The sequence below is a fragment of the Psittacula echo genome, assembly GCF_963264785.1.
Source record: "Psittacula echo genome assembly, chromosome: 7".
Taxonomy (NCBI): Eukaryota; Metazoa; Chordata; class Aves; order Psittaciformes; family Psittacidae; genus Psittacula; species Psittacula echo.
The window spans coordinates 64,817,072-64,822,786 of record NC_137740.1 but is presented as its reverse complement, the minus strand read 5'-3'; the positions used below and the strand labels follow the sequence as shown (position 1 = coordinate 64,822,786).

The following is a 5,715-nucleotide window of genomic DNA, read 5'->3' as shown; positions in this document are numbered from 1 at the left end:
GGTCTGCACTGTGATACATCGCTAAGTGAAATGGGCTATTAGTGAATCCAGCTCGGATATTGTGGCTGACATCTGAAATAAATAGGGATAAACAAAGACTTGGAAATTTATTTGACTAGTCAAATAGTGGTAAAGGTGAACACAGAGAAACTTAATATGCTTCATATATGTTGTTATCTCTCAATTAAAGATGTTTGTCTTTGCAAAGGCTGCCGAACTTGAGGAGGCAAAACCCCAAATAACATTGATCTATTATAGTGCCACCTTCATCCTTATTGCTACACATTATAGGAAAAAGGTGATGGGTGAACAGTCTGAACGCTGGCAACACTCGAGCCTGTTGTGGTTCTGGATAGCTGCTGTCACGTGGAGTGTCCCTGTGGCTCCTGTATGTGAGGCCAAATGCTGATTTAGTACTTCGTGTCCTCAGCAGCCACTGGGAAAGAAATGATGCCAAAGGAAGATGACTTTTACAAGCTGTATTAATAGGCTCTTGGTCAACCTTAATGCTACACAATCCTGTTACTGGACATGGCAGCTTTTGCACTTGTTTCTTGGTATGTTTTAGAGAAGTAAATGAAATAATCTTGTCTTGTGCAGAAGTATTTGCTGACTGGAGGGTAATCCCCCTTTCTTTTCAGTTGGAACAGATTACTGATGGGTTCTGTTCGCAGAGTCTGCTTTCAAACAGGTATGGTTTAGGAAGGAGACTTGTCCTTTTGGCCCACCCAAGGAAGCAGCGGTGTGTAAGGAGTGTGGAAAGTTGGTAAGGAAGTGCTGGGCATAAAGCTGGGAGTTGTCCTCCACTGTTCCCCTAGGATCTGGGATGTGGAAACAGGAAGAGCTGTGGTGTACGTGGCTGAATCACTTCACTGTTACTGGAAATCAGAAACTAGCAGTGGGCCCACAGGTTGTAGGGACACTTTGTTGAAGAATAGGAAGGAGAAGAAACCACCTAGCCTTGTGGAGATCGAGGGCAGGGCTATAGGCTGGCTGAGCACAACAGATGGTACGCTGGGGTTTAGTGGGTGAATGAGTGTCAGTGATCTCTTCTGTCATGCAGTCTGTAACGTGTAGTAGCCACCTCTAAACACCATCTGCACTTCACAATTTTGGAGTTAGTCTGCCTTTTTAATACACCAAATGAGGCAAGATACATACTTGCTCTAAGATGCATGCTGCCTTCATCCCTGTAGTGGTTCTGAGCTTTGCCAATGTTCTTTAATACATGATTTAGGATCACTACAATACGTAATTGTTCTACACTGTCCCTTTTTGGAGACTATTCAAGAACTGCTGTGCTGGAGTTTACTCAACCCGTCCTGATTTTGGCGACATAGCATCTGGTCTTTGACCTTCACACCTTTCCTTAATTAGGAAATATTCCTGATCTCCTTGTATAAACGGCCTTCAACTAACCCATCGTTAGATGAGTGTGACAAGCTTGTGTATTCGGATTGTTACAAGTCTGAAGAAAGCTGCTTTTTCTCTTTACTAAAGTTCTGGGTAAGATTCTGAGCCAAAGAATGACTTTTACTTGGTTTATACTATGGAAAACATTCTAAGTCAATTTAAACATTCCTTTTGTACAAGTGGAGTTTGGGCAGGCTGAAATGAGGAGTGGCACACACAAATACTGCGCAAAAGAAATCGGAGTGTAAAGGCACAAATAACTTGATTTGAAGTTAATCGTGTGATAAGGAACCTGTTCGGTAATGAAGCTTTTGCCTGTTTCTTTTGTTATGTTTCTTTTGAATCCAGTACTTTTTCTCTTCAAGGTTTCTGCTTATATCCTTTGGTGTTCTAGCATGTTTTAATTTCACTGGTTGGTAATAACCATCCATTATACAATTATCCAGATGAAATAGGTTAAAATAGCTGGTCTTTTATATACCTAATCAAAGCTGCAGGTCTAATGCCAGAAGCTAAATTCAAGAGAGATGTATGAGGAACCTCTTTGAACCTTGTGTTGCCAGCATAACTTCTGAAACCTGTTAGGACACTTCCTGCAGTGCGTTCTGCTGTGCTTTGTCTGTGAATCCTGTCTTGGTGAACAAAGCTTTGACGACACATCTGATGGTATCGTTTCTTATTCCTAGATAGCTAGCTAAGGGATCCATGCTTCTACTAAACTTCATACTCTGCTCCTCTAGGTAATCGGGTTGCTGGCAGAAGTCCTCTAAGCCTTTCTTACCGTGCTGTTGTTAGTGTGGGCAAGGTTTGCTTTTTACAAAAGAGCACCTTCATCAGTTCCTCTCTGTGCAATGCAAGCGAAAACTTGAGCCTTGGTCCTAACTTTCATTCCTATTAAAAGATGCAGGCATCTTTCCTGACTTGTGAGCAAAGAACAGTGTTCCAAGCGGGATCTGTCTGAAAGGGAGGGAAACGCATGCATGGAGCAGTGTCTTGCTAGGTATCTTGTGTACCAAGTCCGTTAGTTTCTGCCAGTGTTCCACAGTGGTACCAACATTGGTCTGCTTGGTCCATGGCAGATGCCATGCGCTGACAAAGCCAGCAGGGCAGCTAATATTTTAGCTGGTGTATTTTTGTTTTCAGATACTTTTCCAAAGGTAACGCTTTGTTATTGAGGGCTCTCGTCTAGAGGCATGAACACTTGAGCCTGATGGCATGAGACTGCAGAAATGCCATAATTCAAATCTTTAATCACAGTTTACATCTTCTATCAGATTTGTTTTCTCCTAGAATGGAGGATTTGATGAAGAAGGACTAAGCCTAAGGTTCCTCTTTGGCTGTCTGGCCTCAATGTTACCCGCAGCAAATGCTAGAGCTGTTGTACGTCAAGATACAGCAGCCTCTCTAACAAAATGGATGCATAGGACTTTTTTCTTACTTGTTCTATTGTACATATACCACCAGCAGGTGGAAGCTACACAACAGAGAAAAATGGTTCCTTTCAGAGCTGTGGGAGCACCAAAATAATAAGAATACCAATAATAAGGCTTTCCTTTTTCAACTTGCTACATAGAGAATACAAGAAAATTAATTTGAAAGCCCCTAATGGCTCTCTCAGAGCCAGATGCTGTAAAGGAGCCAAGCACTAGATAACAGAAACCAGTGAGGTTTTAGTGCAAGTGTAGCTGTTCTGGGTGCCCCTTGCTATCCTTTGTTAGATCCTTTGCAACATACGTCTGGTAGGTATGAAATTCCAGGGATGTTGTGAGGGACAAACCTTCCCACAGCCACTGAGTAACTTGCAATTGTAATTGCAAGGTGTTGTTTTCTTTCACGACTCGTACTGCAGATTTTTAAACCTGGTGGTAACTTCACCTTATTGAGGCTCCTTAATTTCTGCAGTCCATAATAACAAATGCACTGAGTGCTGCAATTAAACGCTCTCAAGTGATGAAAGTAGAGAGGAAATAGTTGCTTTACGCAGCAAGTGTAATAAATGAAGTCATGGCCAGAACCCAAATGTGATTTCCTGTAATGCAAGACACTGGAAGCTGTCACAGTTTCTTCAGACAATACTTCTCCACTATTTGTCTGGAGGTGAAGATGCAGCCAGAGGACACCAACCCTAGTATGTTCAAAGGAGTCCTCATCAGCAAGTTTGCTGCCCCATTCCTCCTGCTGGATACCAGGGAGTGCAAAACATTACAGGGCCTGGAATTCCCAGGAGTGCCAAAACATTTCTTACCTTTAGAGCCCATATGCTAGAGACAAAGTCCAGGTTTGCCTCTGGTTCAAACACTGCTGCAGTTAAACTCTAAATCATTCCAGACTGTGGGTTTGAGTCAGGTTTCAGATAAAGCCTGTTGGCTCTTACCAAGTGTCATAACTACACCCCAACCTATTCAAGCCCTGCAGATTTCCAGTTCTGCCCTCTGCCATGTATTTGGTTCCAGTAAGGTATTATTCAGGCAGTCGTGCTTGTTTCACAACTAATCTGTCATGCTAAGAGTGTGAGAAATACCTTTGTTCCCATAATTTGTTTTGAAGATTGACTGGGTCAGTCAGTGATCCTCCTGCAGTTTTCGTCTCATTCCAAAGGGCCAACTTTTGTTTCAGTTTAATTCTTTTGTAACTGGATAGGTTTCAGGGGAGATCAGATCAGAGGAGAATTTGGCTTCAGCCGTTTTTGTTGCATTAGGTTATATTTCTTTAGGAAACAGCTGAGTGTCTCCTTTAAAACAGAATAAAGCTTTTGAAGCAGATTTCCCATTAGAGGACAAACAGAATATTTTCCAATGCTTCCAGCCCAAACTGCACCTAGTCCTTTTTTTATCCTTTCCTTTGCAAACTGACAGGTAGGAATTTGCTTAACCCTTTTTCACTTTCCAGACAGCAATATTTACAGCAGATCATCAATAATTCAGAAACTGCACGGAATTCCACAGTACAAACCCAAAAATCTTTCGTGTTGTGAAATGGAAAAAATTGATTTGTTCTGGAATTCTCTGGCTGCCTTTTGACCTGCTGTCCTTCAGGCAAGCATTCACTTGGGATGACGGTGATATGGATTTTAAACTGGCTAGCAGTGATTTGCACACGTACTTTCACTGCCTTGAGCTGAATTCACAATACAACCTGTAATGAAGTCAGCCCAGGCAACTTTGCTGTCTTAAAGCAATGGCTATACACCAGAATTAACAAGTAACAGTTTCAAGCCGTCCCAAGTCTCTTTCTGTCCTGGGATAAATCACTCTCAGAAAACACGCAGTAGCTCATTAACACAATACTCCTTCTAAGCATTTTGATTTTAATACAGTGATTTATAACTGGAAGCACTTACTGTTATGGCCTGGAATCTTTCCTTCAGCAGTTCGGCTTCCTCCATTCTAGAAATCAAAAACAGACAAGTAGTGAAGGGAAACAGGCTGAGACCATAAGCAAAAGCCTCCCGGTAGGGCTATGAAGAAGCCGAGGTGATTTGATCCAGTTCCAGAGCTGAGAGCAGGCAGAATTTTTCACTTGTCAGGAGAGTCCCTGCACAGATGAGCAGATCAATCCAGACAGACACATGCAACGAGGGTGTGCAGAAGAGGCAGACGTGGAGAGTGCTGGCATGAGTTGACTGACAAGTTGGAACAGTGGAGCACAAGCCCTTTTCCTTCAGAAGCTGCCAACTCTTTGTTTTAATGTGCTCAGTTAGCGTGCCACTGCTGCTTTAACTGTTACATGCCCAAAACTGAATCTTCCAGCACCACACTAGAAATAAACTTTTTATTATGTTCCTATTTCTCTTTCTTCCCTTTGTGTATTCTGCTGGTGATTTTCAACTTTTTAAGTACTCCTGTTTCTTATGAAACTCATTTCACCCTGTGTGTATTAAGGTGGTGTAATGTTAGCCCTGTAGATGGCATGGGTTTCATTGAGATGGCAGTTTTAATTCAGTTTCCTAGATGAAGCTGTATTTGCAGCTGACAGAACGTTTTAGAACTGCTAACCTAAAGTAAAATAAGCTTTTAGCAATAAGGTCTGTCATTGAATGCAAGTGTTAATCTGTGCAGTTACTGGTCAGCTATCTAAGACTCGGGGGAAGCTTTGCCTAAGTAAGGATTTTGGGATCATCGTGGCCCAAGATGAGTCTGAAATGCCAGTGGCTCTCCTGCTGAATTTGAATTTCCATTCAGCTGACTCGGAGGGGTTTTTTTACTGTGGGCTTTTGCTGAAATCAGCATCGTGCTCCTTAAGGGCTCGCGTCCATTTTGACCTTTCCTATTACATGAGTGGGAGTCAGCCTTCCAAAATCCA

The 5,715-nt window shown here is 42.3% G+C and overlaps 1 protein-coding gene across 1 annotated transcript in view; it reads left to right on the top strand.

Moving 5' to 3' along the window:
• FRRS1 (ferric chelate reductase 1) overlaps positions 1-5,198 on the top strand; it is a 50,261-nt gene extending 45,063 nt beyond the window's left edge. Inside the window, exon 20 of the transcript XR_013957349.1 lies at positions 1,238-5,198. The gene's annotated coding sequence lies outside the window, so the exon portion shown is untranslated. The remainder of the gene's footprint in view (positions 1-1,237) is intronic.
• The last annotated feature ends 517 nt before the right edge of the window (positions 5,199-5,715 follow it).